The 15,245-nt window shown below is 51.5% G+C and overlaps 1 protein-coding gene across 2 annotated transcripts in view; it reads right to left on the minus strand.

The window, feature by feature from the left end:
- Nucleotides 1-15,245, minus strand: part of mboat1 (membrane bound O-acyltransferase domain containing 1) — a 99,469-nt gene that overhangs the window by 64,996 nt on the left and 19,228 nt on the right. The gene's annotated exons all lie outside the window — the stretch shown is intronic.

A 15,245-nucleotide genomic window follows, 5' to 3' on the forward strand; every position in this document is an offset into this window, starting at 1 on the left:
GCTCCATCTAAGACCGCAAGAAATTGCAGAGAATTATGGACGCACAAATCCGGACGTACATCCGGTAGGCGGCGCGGCTCTGGCCAGCAGCGGCCTCTGCAGCCTGTCCGCGTTTTTATTATTTTTTGTCTGTGTTTTTATGTAGTTTTTGTTATTTTATGTTGGGGGGTGTGTGTGGGGGGGGGGGGGGGGGCGGGAAGGGAAAGGGGGGGAAACTTTTTTGATCTCTCCCTGCACTGGAGACCCGACCTTTTCTCGTCGGGTCTCAGGTGTCGTTGAGGCCGCAACGAGGAGCGGCCTCCAACGGGAAGAAGCCGGGGACTCTGGTGCCGACTCACCGTTGCCGTCGCGGAGCTGGCCGAGTCCGGAGCGGGTGGAGCGGTGGAGGAGCGCTGCCGCTGCTGCCGCTGCTGCCGCTGCTGCCGCTGCTGCTGCTACCGGAGAGTCGGAGGCTCCAACGACGGGTCTGTGGACGGCGGCGCCGGGAGCCCGCGGCTCCCTGGGGGGAGACCGCTTTTCGGGGCTCCTGCAACGGCGAATTCTCCCGCCCGAGTTGCGGGGTTGAAGAGCTCCTGGAGCGGGGCCTACATCACTGCCCCGCGCGGCTGGAATGGCCGCGGACTCTGCGGGCGCACACCGGGGGCTCCAGCACCAAGACCCGGTGTGCGACCTCGCACCACCCGGCGTGGCTTCAATGGCCGCGGGACAATCGCCATCGCCATCGCCAGCCGGGGGCTATGACTTTGACTCTGACATCGGGGGGGGGAGGGTGCAGTGGGGAGATAAGTTTATTTGGCCTTCCATCACAGCTATGTGATGGATGATTATGTAAAATGTAATTATGTTGTGTCTGGGGTCTATTTGTGTGTAATGTATGGCTGCAGAAACGGCATTTCGTTTGGACCTCCAGGGGTCCAAATGACAATTAAATTGACTTTTTGACTCAAACCAACCTCCTTTCCATTGACTCCATTTAAACCTCACGCTGCCTCAGCAAGGCCACCAACATAATGAAGGATGTCGCACCCTGGCCATTTCCCCTTCTCCCCTCTCCCATAGGGCAAAAAGTACAGAAATGTGAAAGTGCACACCTCCAGATTCAGAGACAGTTTTTCCCCCAGCTGTTACCAGGCAACTGAACCATCCTACTAACAACTGGAGAGCAGTCCTGAGCTACTCTCCACCTCAATGGAGACTCTCTTTGATCTCTGGTCAAGCTTTACTGGATTTTATCTTGCACTAGACCTTATTCACGTTATTCCCTTTACCATGTATCTGTACACTGTGGGTGGCTCAATTATAATCATGTATTGTCTTTCCGCTGACTAGTTAACACGCAACAAAAGCTTTTCACTGGTAGACAAAAATGCTGGATAAACTCAGCGGGTGAGGGAATGGAGTGAAGGAAATAGGCAACTTTTCAGGTCGAAACCCTTCTTCAAAAGAGTCGAAAATGTCACGCCAGTCGAAAATGTCAGTAGCCACCATAGACCACGGCAAGTCAGGAACTAGGTGCTGCAAAAGGGGCGCTTCCTGTTGATGTGGAGCCATGCTGTTGCACACAACACAGGACTGTACCCTCTGGCGTATATAATCTGACATGGCAGGCCAGAAAAACATGCTCTTTGCTCGTTGCACCGTAGCTTCAGAACCTCCGTGTATGGCGTCAAAGTACTTCTGTGGGAGTGAAGCCGTGATCACGGCCTTATGGCCCTTTTTGATAACCCGCCTTTAATGGCCAGTTTGTCTCGGACAAAAAATAAGGCCGAACAGCAAGCTGAAGCGAATGCTGATTGCCAAACCATCCGTGATTGATGACCGAATTCGAGCATCTGCAGGTTGGCATCTTCAGTCGTACGAATCACCAAGGTCTCCAGATGTGAAGGATGAGTGAAATCAATTGCCATGACGTCAAATGTATCTATTTCTGATGTGTGTTGGGCGCTCAACCTCCTGGGAGCAAGGGATAATGTGTCAGCTAAATATATGTGCTTACCCTGAGAGTGAGGGAGATATCATACTTTTGCAGCTACAGCATCATTCTTTGCAGCCGCGCCGCGCCGGAGCAGCATGTATAGGCTTGTTTAAAATGGTAACCAAAGGTTGGTGGTCGATCTCTACGGTAACAGCCTTGCCAAAAATGTAATAGCTGAATTTCACACATGCAAAGACCACTGCCAGTAATTCCTTCTCGATCTGAGCATACCTCGTCTCCGTGTCCATCATCATCCTGGAGGCACAAGCAGCAGGCTGCTCATCCTGCTGCTGCACCGAGGCTGTACTGGGATGCATCACAGGTCAAAGTAACAGGTTTATTGGCATCGTAATAAGCCAGGGTAGGTGGGCATGACATCTGACGTTTTAGAGTGTCAAAATCATGTTGCTGCTGTTTGTGCCATGTCCAGGCAATGTCTTGTGAGTAAGTTGCCTCAAGGGAGCCGAGATCTCAGTGAAGTTGGGAACGACTTTTCGGAGGTAATTAACCATGCCCAGAAATCCCTGCAACATCAGCGTGTGTGGACATTTCGCTAACAGCCACAGTCTTAGAAGGATCCGCCTTGAGACCATCAGCTGTGAAAATATGCCCCATGTAGCTCACCTGGTTAACATGAAACTGACATTTTTGAGAATTATAAATCGACAGCTCATAAGTCTCACAGACTGCGATAGCTCTATCCAGAGTTATTGCAGGATCTCAGACATGCTTCCATCTCAGTTTGTCATTAAAAAGACCACATACCAACTGGTCCCTAATAAATTTGTCTTTGAGATCACCAAATCTGCAAGTTCCTGCAGCCTTCTTGATAGCACAAACAAAAGATTAAATAATTTTCTTCTCATTCTGGTATCTTGAGAAAAATTTCACACGTTCGATGACTGGATTAGCTTGAGGGTTACACAACTGTCAAAACTTTCTCTTGAGACACTCCGGGTCATCCGGCAACTCAGCAAAGAGAGTGAAGTGCCCCGCCTTTGGTCAAGTTTGCCATGGGTGCAAAAGGCGAAACCATTCCTGGAAATGTTGCAGTATATCCTCCATTGCTTTACTGTAGATGATAGTTAATTTTTATAGCTTTATATACATACTAGACAAGTGCAGACCCGTTGGGTCTGTTTCCCCAACGGCGTTTGGGGGGAGGGGGGGCTGAGGCATCACAATCACATTAACCACCCCCCAAACACGCAGGTGGGGGGGGGGGGGGTGAGAAGAGGGGAGGGAGGGGAGAGGAGGAGGAGGAAACGGGACAGATTTGGGAGGGAAACGAGAGCGGGGTAGGGGGTGAGAGAGGGGGATGGGGAGAGAGATGTGGGTGGGGGGGGTGGGGAGGGAGGAGGGAGGGAAGGGGTGGAGAGAGGGGAAAGAGTGGGGAGGGAGAGTGGAGGGGGAAGGGGGGAGAGTAGTGAAGTGGAAGAAGAGAGGGAGGAGAGAGGGTTTGGGGGAGGGGAGAGAGATGTGGGGGGAGGGGATGGGGACGGAGAGGAGGAGGGAGGGGTAAGAGTGTAGAGGGAGGGGGATGAGTGTGGAGGGAGGGGGAGAGAGGTGGGGGGGAAGAGGGGGGAAAGAGTGGGGAGGGATAGTGGGAGGGGGAGAGGTGGAAGAGTGGGGAGGGTCAGAGAGGTAGGGGAAAGGATGGGGGGTGGAGAGGGGAGGGAGGGGGGAAGGGAGGGTGTGAGAGAGACGGGTGGGGGAGGCAAAGGGGTGGGTTGAGGGAGAGAAGTGGAAGAGTGAGGAGGGAGGGGTAGGGGGAGTGGTCGAAGAGGGACAGAGGGGTAGGGGGAAGGGGGCGCGTGGAGAGAGGGAAGGGGATAGGGTAGAGAGTGAAGGGGAGTGGGGGAGAGAGTGATGGGTGGGAGAGGGAGAGGGGTGAGAAGAGGGAAACTTAGAGACATAGAAATCAGGTGCAGTAGGCCATTCGGCCCTTCGAGCCTGCACCTCCAGTCAATAGGATTATGGCTGATCATCCAACTCAGTATCCTGTACCTGCCTTCCCTCCATACCCCCTGATCATTTTAGCCACAAGGGTCACATATAACTCCCTCTTAAATATAGCCAATGAACAGGCCTCAACTACCTTCTGTGGCAGTGAATTCCAGAGATTCACCACTGTGTGTAAAATGTTTTTCTCATCTCGGTCCTAGAAGATTTCCCCCTTATCCTTAAACTGTGACCCCTTGTTCTGGACTTCCCCAACATCGGTTTCTATAAGATCCCCCCTCAATCTTCTAAAATCTAGCGAGTACAAGCCGAGTCTATCCAGTCTTTCTTCATATGAAAGCCTTGACATCTCAGGAATCAGTCTGGTGAACCTTCTCTGTACTCCCTCTATGGCAAGAATGTCTTTGAACATTGGGCATTGTGACATCACACAATGGAACTTCACCATGGGCTGGGTCTCCTGCAAAGGAATATGTAAATGGATCCATTCCGATTGGACATATGTGAACATTGGGCATTGTGACATCACACTAGGGAAACAAATCAAAAGGAAGAAAGGCAGCCGGCAGCCGGACGGACACGGCAGGCGACAGGCACAGACTTTTATATAATAACTAGACCAAGTGCAGACCCGTTGGGTCTGTTTCCCCAACAGCGTTTGAGGGGAGGGGGGGGGGGGGGGGGGGGGGGGATGGGGGAGGGGGGGATGCGGCATCACACTCAAATTAACCACCCCAAACTCACAGGTGGGGGGAGGGGGGGGTGAGAAGAGGGGAGAGGAGGAGGAGGGAAACGGGACAGATTTGGGAGGGAAAGGAGAGCGGGGTAGGGGGTGAGATAGGGGGATGGGGAGAGAGATGTGGGGGAGGGGGGGATGGGGAGGGAGGGGAGGAGGGAGGGAGAGGGGTGGGGGAAGAGAGGGGAAAGAGTGGGGAGGGAGAGTGGAGGGGGAAGGGGGAGACGTGGAAGAGTGGGGAGGGAGGAGGAGAGGGGTAGGGGGAGTGATGGAAGAGGGACAGCGGGGTAGGAGGAAGGAGGGCGGGTGGAGAGAGGGAAGGGGGTGGGGTAGAGAGGGAAGGGGTGTGGGGGAGAGAGGGATTGGTGGGAGAGGGAGAGGGGTGAGAGGGAAACATAGAAATTAAGTGCAGTAGTAGGCCATTCGGCCCTTCGAGCCTGCACCACCATTCAATATGATCATGGCTGATCATCCAACTCAGTATCCTGTACCTGCCCTCTCTCCATACCCCCTGATCCCTTTAGCCACAAGGGCCACATCTAACTCCCTCTTAAATATAGCCAATGAACTGGCCTCAACTACCTTCTGTGGCAGAGAATTCCAGAGATTCACCACTCTCTGTGTGAAAAATGTTTTTCTCATCTCTGTCCTAAAGGATTTCCCCCTTATCTTTAAACTGTGACCCCTTGTTCTGGACTTCCCCAACATCTGGAACAATCTTCCTGCATCTAGCCTGTCCAACCCCTTAAGAATTTTGTACGTTTCTATAAGATCTGCCCTCAATCTTCTAAATTCTAGCGAGTACAAGCCGAGTCTATCTAGTCTTTCTTCATATGAAAGTCCTGACATCCCAGGAAATCCGTCTGGTGAACCTTCTCTGTACTCCCTCTATGGCAAGAATATCTTTGAGCATTGGACATTGTGACATCACACGATGGAATGTTCACCATGGGCTGGGGCTCCTGCAAAGGCATATGTAAATGAATCCATTCCGATTGGACATATGTGAGCATCGGGCATTGTGACATCACATGATGGAACGTTCGCCAGGGGCTGAGGCTGGTGCTGCTTCTATGGGTGAGAAGCCCAGTTTATTTTTGAAATATTGGGGGGGGGGGAGAAGGATTTGATTAAAAACGTGTACTTAAACACGGCAAAATATAATGAGGAGCGGTACTTAGAAAGAAAAGTGAAATCTCTACTGAAATGGAAAAGATGTCGGCGATTCTGCGTCTGGTTTCGGAGTTGCAGGGAATCAAAGGAAGAAAGGCAGCCGACAGCCGTCCATGTAAATGGATCCATTTCGATTGGACATCTGCGAGCATCGGCCATTCCGATTGGACATCTGCGAGCATTGGGCATTGTGACATCACACGATGGAAACGAATCAAAAGGCAGAAAGGCGTCCGGACGGCAGCCAGTCGGATGGCACGAGAGTTTTATATAATAATAGATGGATAGAAGATAGATTACTCCTGCATGCTATATGATTGCCCTTTGGGTAAAAGCCCAAGAAGGGGGAAATATAGATCAAACAGTATTGCTGATTTGATCCGTGTTTGGTTTTGCAGCTGATGATCTGATCCATAATCCATGTCAGGTTTTCCACACCACCACCACCTCGTGGCATGTGGGTAGCCATGCTGTTTTTTAGTTTTAACTTATGAGTCCACAGAACTCATCTCGATGGTCTCTGTATGCATACAAATTAAAGTACTTGTTATGATATATGATGACTCTGTATCATAAGTACTTTGCACACTCGTTACACGTGACAATAAACTAAACAGCAACAAGCCGAAACAACTTTTAGGATCCTGTATCAATGTTATATTTGTCGACATTCCTTAAAATTACACCAGCTAAAATTAAATGCATTGCAAATTTTTTTATATTTGATGGATAACAGAATATGAATCTATCTTCCATCAAAAATCAGTTAAGAGCTTCTTCTCATGGCTGAAGGAAATCTCTCTACTTTATTGGAAAGAGTGCTGGAGCAGCTACATTCACATTAGAACCATTTGAAGCCTTTCTATCCCTTACAGATATCATTTCACATACTCTGGGCTTTCAATTATTTCGTGCTCACTTGCACTTGGCTAAAATAGCATTCAAGCCTGTATATACTCCTCTTGCAAAATTCAGTAAAGAACTTCATTTAAAACAAACGTCAAGAGTGTACTAAAAATGAACTATAAATCCTGCAGGTTTTTGCTGGAAGGGCATAACCCTCGACTTGGCAATAACTGACAATAACATAATTAAAACCAGAAGCTTTTCTGTGAGAAATCTTGATGCAGACTCACACCCTATTTAGCAGTGTTGCCAAGAGTAGCACTTCACAAAAAAGCTAGTGTTCAACAGGCTTGCAGACAATCATTGGGTGAATAACTATTACTTTCCTGCAAACAAGAACCTGTAAATGACATTTGCTCCCACATATCATATCCTTTTCCTCGGCTATCAATGCTAAGCTTTTATTACTCTGCAATACCCCAATGTTCTTCTCTTTTAAACTTGGACATTAAATAACAAGAACTGAAAGCTAATTAACCGTATCAGTGAGATGTCTGTAGGTAAGCTATTGTTTACTTTGTATCCACGATAATGCTACAAAGAAACAGTTGTTGCGGCACCTAGTGGTGGGGTGGGGAGGTCAGAACCCTCATCATTGGTCAGTTTGGTCACGTGACCACAGGGGTTCGTTCGCGAGCTTTTTAAGGTGTGTAAGTTATTCAGTGCTCCTACCAGCAACAGAAGCTATTATTGTTAGTTCAGTCAGACACACGTACTTCACGAGTTTTGTTTCATTTTTATTGAAAATAAAAATCATTTTACTCGACCTGTCTGGCCTCGTATATTTGGTGACCCCGACAATCATAACGTTTTTCGGATTCTTCTCACCATGTATGCTGACGAGAACTTCGACGACTCGCCCACCCAGCAGAACGCGGTTGCACTTAAACTGTCTGTTTTCTGGGCAGCGCAGCCTCATGTGTGGTTCGCACACATCGAGGCCCAGTTTGAACTCCGCCAGATCGTCGCGGAAGCGACCCGCTACTTCTACGTGGAGGGCTCTCTCAGCCAGGAGACGGCCTCACGGTTGCTGCCGTTTCTGCAGAATCAGCCCGCCGTTGGCAGGTACGAGGCACTTCGGGCTCGGCTGCTACATATGGACGGCTGAGTGATCATAAGCGGTCGCTTCTCATGAGTCAGATGTTAGCGCTCATGGATGGACACCAGCCTTGCCTATTGTTCGAACAGGCGTTCCTGGAGCAGATGCCCGATGACATCCGCGTGCTTCTCGCTGGGTCTGATTTCACCGGCCCCCTGCAGCTCACTGAACGGGTGGACGAGCTGTGGCTTGCCAAACAGCAGGATGGCGGTTCCATCAGCCGGCTGTCCGCGCCGTCGTCACAGCAGCCTCGCCGGGCTGTTCCTCCCAGGGATGACTTCACTGGCACGCAGTCCACCGCCGTGGTTCGCATTAAGCGGCAGTGGTGTTATCACCACCAACGCTGGGGTGCGGACGCTCGCCGATGCCGCGCACCCTGCTCATTTTCGGGAAATGCCTTGGCCGATCGCCAGTAGAGGCTATCGTGGTCGGCCAGAAACATCGCCTCTACATCAGGGATCGCCATTCCGGGCTTTGTTACCTCGTGGACACTGGGGCTGAGATCAGCATCATACCTTCAACCAGCCTCAGTACCCGTGCTGATAAGCGCAACCCTGCCTTGACCGCCGTTAATGGCAGCCCCATTCACTCCTAAGGGTTTCGGGCAGTTTTCTTCGTCCTCGATTATCACCATTATTCATGGCCCTTCACAATCGCGGACGTCTCCCAGCTTGGGGCCGATTTTTTGTGGGCTTTTTCCCTCATGGTGGACGTCCGGGGCCAGCACATCGTTCCTCTGGGGCCCCCCATCCTGCGGCCTCGGATCGGTGTCGGATGTGGCGTATGCTCCGATCCTGGCGAAGTTCCCGGAGATCCTGACCCTGCGATTCCACTTGGCTGCTCCTAAGCATGGGGTGGTGCATCGCATCCTCACCGCTGGCCCTCCACTGCATGCTCAGGCGCGCCACCTCCCGCCCGACAAGTTGCGTTTAGCAAGAGAGAAATTCCAACAGATGGAGGACATGGGGATCCCCACTTCATATGTGTCCGGGATCACGGTTGGTCATTAACGCCGCCAAGTGCCAGTTCGGTCTCAGCTCCATCTCTTTCCTTGGGCATCACGTCACCCCGCTACACCTCTTCCCGGTAAGGTGGAGGCGATTCGGTGGTTTCCTCGGCCGCTCACCCTCAAACGACTGCAGTAGTTTGTGGGCATGGTGAACTTTTATCATCGTTTTGAGCCAGCGGCGGCTCGGATCATGCAGCCTTTGTTCCTGTGCCTGGCCAATAAGCTGCGGAATCTCGTGTGGAACGCCGAAACGGAGGCCGCTTTCGAGGGTGCCAAGGAGGCGCTAGCCGAGGCCAGGTTGCTGGTGCATCCGCGGGCCACTGGCCCCACTGCCCTTACCATGGATGCTTCTGATGCTGCTGTCGGAGGGGTCCTGGAACAGTTTATCGATGGTTGCTGCCAGCTTTCTTCAGCCGGCACCTACGGCCTCCCGAGCGAATTACAGTGCTTTCGACCGCGGGTTTTTGGTTCTTTATTTGGCAGTTCGACATTTCCGGTATATCCTGGAGGGCTGGACATTTACCGCTTTTACAGACCACAAGCCTCTCACGTTAGCCTTCGCGAAGGTGTCTGATCCCTGGTCTGCTCGTCAGCAGCGGCACCTGGCTTTCGTTTCCGAATACACCACCGATGTTCGGCATGTGGCAGGCAAGTTGATGGTGGCCGATGTTTTAGCTTGCCCTGCAGTCTATGCTGTGCTGTCCTTGGCCCGGGTTTGGACTATGGTGTGCTGGCTGCTGCACAACGCTATGGTGACGGGATGCAAGGATATCGTACTGCTGCGTCGGGTTTGGTGTTGGCCGATGTGCCGTTCGGCCCTGCAGGGGTGACAGTCCTGTGCGATACAAGATACAATTTATTTGTCATTTGGACCCCTTGAGGTCCAAATGAAATGACGTTTCTGCAGCCATACATTACAAACAAATAGACCCAAGACACACCATAATTTACATAAACATCCATCACATTGCTGTGATGGAGGGCCAAAAAAACTAATCTCTCCACTGCACTGCCCCCCCCCCCCCCCCCTCGATGTCAGAGTCAAAGTCAAAGCCCCCGGCTGGCGATGGCGATTGTCCCGCAGCCATTAAAGCCATGCCGGATGATGCAAGGTCGCACACCGGGTTCTTGATGTTAGCCCCCGGCGTGCGCTCGCAGAGTCCCGCGGCCATTCCAAGCCGCACGGGGCAGTGCTGTAAGGCCCCGCTCCAGGAGCTCTTTGACCCCGCAACTCGGGCGGGAGAAGTCGCCGTTGCGGGAGCCCTGAAAAGCGGTCTCCCTCCAGGGACCCGCGGGCTCCCGGTGCCGCCGTCCGCCAGCCCCGCAGTTGCAGCCTCCGAATCTCCGCAGGTCGGGCCGCAGCAGCGTTCCACCACCGCTCCACCCGCTCTGGACTCCACCCCGAGCCCGACGGTGAGGTGAGTCGTCGGCAGAGCCCCCCGGTCTTCCTGTTGCAGCCCCAAGGACAACGGAGACCCAACGAAGAAAAGGTCGGGTCTCCCGTGCAGGGAGAGATTAAAAGTTACCCCCTCCCTCCCACCCCACCCCCACCCCTCCACACACATACCCCAACAAAAAAAATAACAAAAACTACATAAAAACATAGACAAAAAATAATAAAAACGCAGACGGGCTGCAGAGGCCGCTGCTGACGAGAGTCGCACCGCCTACCACCGGCCAGCTACCTACCACTGAGAGTCGCACTGCCTACCACCGATACTGACACCGGCCAGCTGCGACCTGTCGTTCCGGCTGATTGGCAGCGGCGAGTGTTCGACTCTATTCATGGACTGGCTCATCCTTCCATCCGGGTGACTTCTACATTGGTGGCGGCCAAGTTTGTGTGACATGGCCTTCATAAGCAGGTTGCGGCATGGGCCAGGGCCTGTATCTCTTGCCAGACGTCCAAGGTCCAGAGGCGTGTTCGTGCGGCGCTTCAGGATTTTGTGATTCCCCTCACCGGTTTACTTAGATTCACGTTGCTCTGGTGGGTCCTCTGCTGCCGTCTCGTGGTGCCATTCACCTGCTCATGATTGTGGATCGTTTCACATGGTGGCCTGAAGCTGTTCCGCTCCGCTGTGAATTGTGCCCGAGTGGCGTGCCTGCTGACATTCCTACTGATCATGATGCCCAGTTCACCTTTGCCTTATCGGCCATGGCTCAGTTGTATGGTGCGCAGCTGCATCATACCACCGGTTATTACCCTTTGGCCTGGATAGGTGGACCAATTGTCTTGAGTGCTGCTGGGGATCCGCATGGCTCCCAAGGCAGATTTCGACACGTCTTCCACGGAGCTGGTGTATGGTGCGCCGCTGCGGGTGCCTGGGGATTTCCTTCCTGCAGCTCGTGGGTCAACCGCGCCCGCGCCCGCGCCCGCTTCGTCTGTGCTGGTGCATTGCGTGAGAAAGTGGTGGTCCTGGCACCCGTTCCCACTTTCTGCCATGGGGTCGTTCCTGCGTATGTTCCGCCGGTGCTTAAGAGCTGCCTTCTGTCTTTGTGTGCATGGACTCGCATCGGCCTCCGCTCCAGCGGCCTTTCCAGGTGTTGCGGCCTGGTGTCGCGACTTTTGTATTGGATGTTGAGGATCGTGAGGAGATCGTGTCCGTGGCCTACCTCAAGCCCGCTCATCAAGATGTCGATAGCCCGGTGGTGATGGCCCAAACCCGTCATTGGGGTCGTCTGCTGGTCACGCCCTTTTCACGAGTTGCACCTCTTGTGCCTGTTCCCCCTAGTGTGATGGCCCCGCCTGTTCGCCCTGCTCCGCCTGTAGCACCGGTTGTGCCAGTCCCTCCTGTCTCCACTCGGTCTGGTCGTGTCATTCGGACACCCACTCGTTTTCTTGCCTTGGGTTCTGGGGGGGGGGGGGGTCCTGTAGCGGCACCTAGTGGTGGGGTGGGGAGGTCAGAACCCTCATCATTGGTCGGTTCGGTCACGTGACCGTGGGGGTTCGTTCACGGGCTTTTAGGGTGTGTCAGTTAGTCAGTGCTCCTTCCAGCAACAGGAGCTATTATTGTTAGTTCAGACACGCGTACTTCACGAGTTTTGTTTCATTTTTATTGAAAATAAAAATAATTTTACTCGACCTGTCTGGCCTCGCTACACAGTACAATATTTGGATTCCCCCGTCGGAGCCATAAATCCTCTTCAATCTTGAAATATTTTTTTAATTTGTCCTTAAAATGCTATAATTAAGTCATTTTCCGGTGGGCGGCGCGACTCTCGTCAGCAGCGGCCTCTGCAGCCTGTCCGCGTTTTATTATTTTCTGTCTATGTTTTTATGTAGTTTTTGTTATTTTTTGTTGGGGTGTGTGTGTGTGGGGGGGGGGGGGGGGGGGGGGGGGGGGGGGGGTGGGGGGGGGGGGGGGGGGACTTTTAAATCTCTCCCTGCACGGGAGACCCGACCTTTTCTCGTCGGGTCTCCGTTATCGTTGGGGCTGCAATGAGGAGCGGCCTCCAACAGGAAGAGACCGAGGACTCTGGTGCTGATGACTCACCTCACCGTCGCGGGGCTGGCCGAGTCCGGGAGCGGGCAGAGCGGTGGAGGAGCGCTGCTGCTGCTGCTGCGGCCCGACCGGAGAGTCGGAGGCTTCAACTGCAGGTCTGCGGACGGCGGCACCGGGAGCCCGCGGGTCCCTGGAGGGAGACCGCTTTTCAGGGCTCTCGCAACGGCGACTTCTCCCGCCCGAGTTGCGGGGTCGAAGAGCTCCTGGAGCGGGGCCTGACATCACCGCCCCGCGCGGCTTGGAATGGCCGCAGGACTCTGCGAGCGCATGCCGGGGGCTCTAACATCAAGAACCCGGTGTGCGACCTCGCACCACCCGGCGTGGCTTTAATGGCCGCGGGACAATCGCCATCGCCAGCCAGGGGCTTTGACTTTGACTCTGACATTGGGGGGGGGGGAGAGTGCAGTGGAGAGATAAGTTTATTTGGCCTTCCATCACAGCAATGTGATGGATGTTTATGTAAATTATGTTGTGTCTTGGGTCTATTTGTTTGTAATGTATGGCTGCAGAAACGGCATTTCGTTTGGACCTCAAGGGGTCCAAATGACAATTAAATGTATCTTGTATCTGTTTGCAATTAATTAATTTATTCAGATGCACCTATTTTAATCCAATCCACATTCCAGGCTAAATGGCTGGATGAACATTTGTCTAACCTCGTCAAAGTAAGGGTTCATAGTCTGAAGAAGGGTCTCGACCCAATATGCCACCCGTTCCTTCTCTCCAGAGATGATCCCTGGCCCGCTGAGTTACTCTAGCAATTTGTGTCTACTTTTGTCTAACCTCTCTGTGTGCACTAACTACTAATCTGAATTATTCCTTTATTTCTGATTGATCTCCCTATTTGTTATATTTGAGTTTGATGATTATATTTATGAATGGTATATCTGATCTGTTTGGATAGCATGCAAAACAGAGCTTTGCACTGTACCTCGCTACATGTGACAATAATAAGCCTAAACATAAATAATCACTCACAAAGTGCTGGAGTAACTCAGCGGGTCAGGCAGAATCTCATAGAAACATAGAAAATAGGTGCAGGAGGACATTCAGCCCTTCGAGCCAGCACCAACATTCAATATGATCATGGCTGATCATCCAGAATCAGTACCCCGTTCCTGCTTTCTCCCCATATCCCTTGATTCCATTATCCCTAGAAACTTTCCCCAACTCTCTTGAATACATCCAGTGAATTGGCCTCCACTGACTTCTGTGGTAGTGAATTCCACTCAATATCTCCGCAAGGTATGCCTCTCTCTGCCTGACCCGCTGTGTTACTCCAGCACTTTGTGTTTTTTTTTTAAATTGTAATTCTAATTGTAGTTTTATTAACCATTTTTTGCAAAGTACAAAGTATTTTTTGCAAAATACAAAGAATTTGATTTGCCATACAGTCATACCAAAAATAGGAACAAGGCACACAACTACATAAAATTTAACATAAACATCCACCACAGAGGCTCCACCACATTCCCCACTGAGATGGATGGCAATAAAGTCTTATTTCTTTCCTCCTTTTGTAAACCAGTATATATGGTTCCTTGTTCCTAAATAATCAGTGCAAGTCCAAGAAGCTGGAACTTCCACACTGAACCTGAACAACCCTCTCACCAATGAGAGAGCAGTCCCGATCTCCTATCAACCTCATTGGAGACTTTCAAACTATTGTTAATCAGAGTTTATTGGACTGTATCTTGTACTAAATGGTATACCCTTTATCCATTGTCGATACACTGCGGACGGCTTGATTGTAATCATGTATTGTCTTGTCGCTGACTAAATAGCATGCAATCAAAAGCTTTTTACTGCACCTCTGTACATGTGACAATAATAAACTGAACTAAACTAAACTCACTTCCCAGTTTCTCAACAAGATAGCATGATACTTTCCACTTGCGTAACTTACAAACCAACTATACGAACACTGAATTTTCCAATTCGTTGGGCACCCATTTCTCCCACTCTCCCGTCCCTCTTCCTGCACCCACCGCCCAACCATTCTCATCCACCCACATTCCTCCCTTTGTCTTCGCATTTTACTCTTCTTCTCTCTTTGCATGACCCAGATTTAATCTCCTTTTCATCTCTTGACCTTGTCATTTACTCCACCCATCTGCCAATCAAACCCCCCCCCCTCACTTATATCCACCTATCACTTGCCAGGCTTTGTCTTGCCACCACCTCTCTTTTCTAGTTTTCCCCACCCACCCCCAAACAAACCAATCAGTCTGAAGAAGGGTAAAGACCCGAAACGCCACCTTCTCCTGTCCCTCCACAGGTGCTGCCTGATCCACTGAGTTACTCCAATATTGTGTGTTTTACTCAAGATTCCAACAACTGCAGAGTCTTGCACATCCTTTATACTCCCCATGTGTCCTGTAAATGTCTGCAACTTCATACATGCCTTTAACACAGGAAAGTAGCTCAAGGTGTTACAAAATGTATAGAAAGGAACTGCAGATGCTGGTGTAAACCGAAGATAGGCACATAGTGCTTGAGTAACTCAGTGGGTCAGGCAGCATCTCTGGAGAAAAAGGATGGGTGACGTCTCGGCTCAGGACCCTTCTTCACACTGAAAGTAGAGGGGAGGGAGCTGGAGGAAGGAAAAGGCCAGAACATAGCAGGGCCGGCAACAGATGACCAAGGAAGGGTGGAGCCCATAATGGCCCAATTGTGGGCGGTGGAAACAGTGATAATGAAGGGATATATGGATACGAACAGTAGAACTAACAGGACGACTAGTGTGAGGGAGGGAGGGAGGGAATGTAATGGTTACTTGGAATTAGAGAAATCAACGTGCATACCGCTGGGTTGCAAGCTGCCTGAGCGAAATATGAGGCGATACAAGTTGCGCAGTCAATGCCATAGGAATATGAAAAGGG

This window comes from Leucoraja erinacea, chromosome 2 (genome assembly GCF_028641065.1).
Source record: "Leucoraja erinacea ecotype New England chromosome 2, Leri_hhj_1, whole genome shotgun sequence".
Taxonomy (NCBI): domain Eukaryota; kingdom Metazoa; phylum Chordata; class Chondrichthyes; order Rajiformes; family Rajidae; genus Leucoraja; species Leucoraja erinaceus.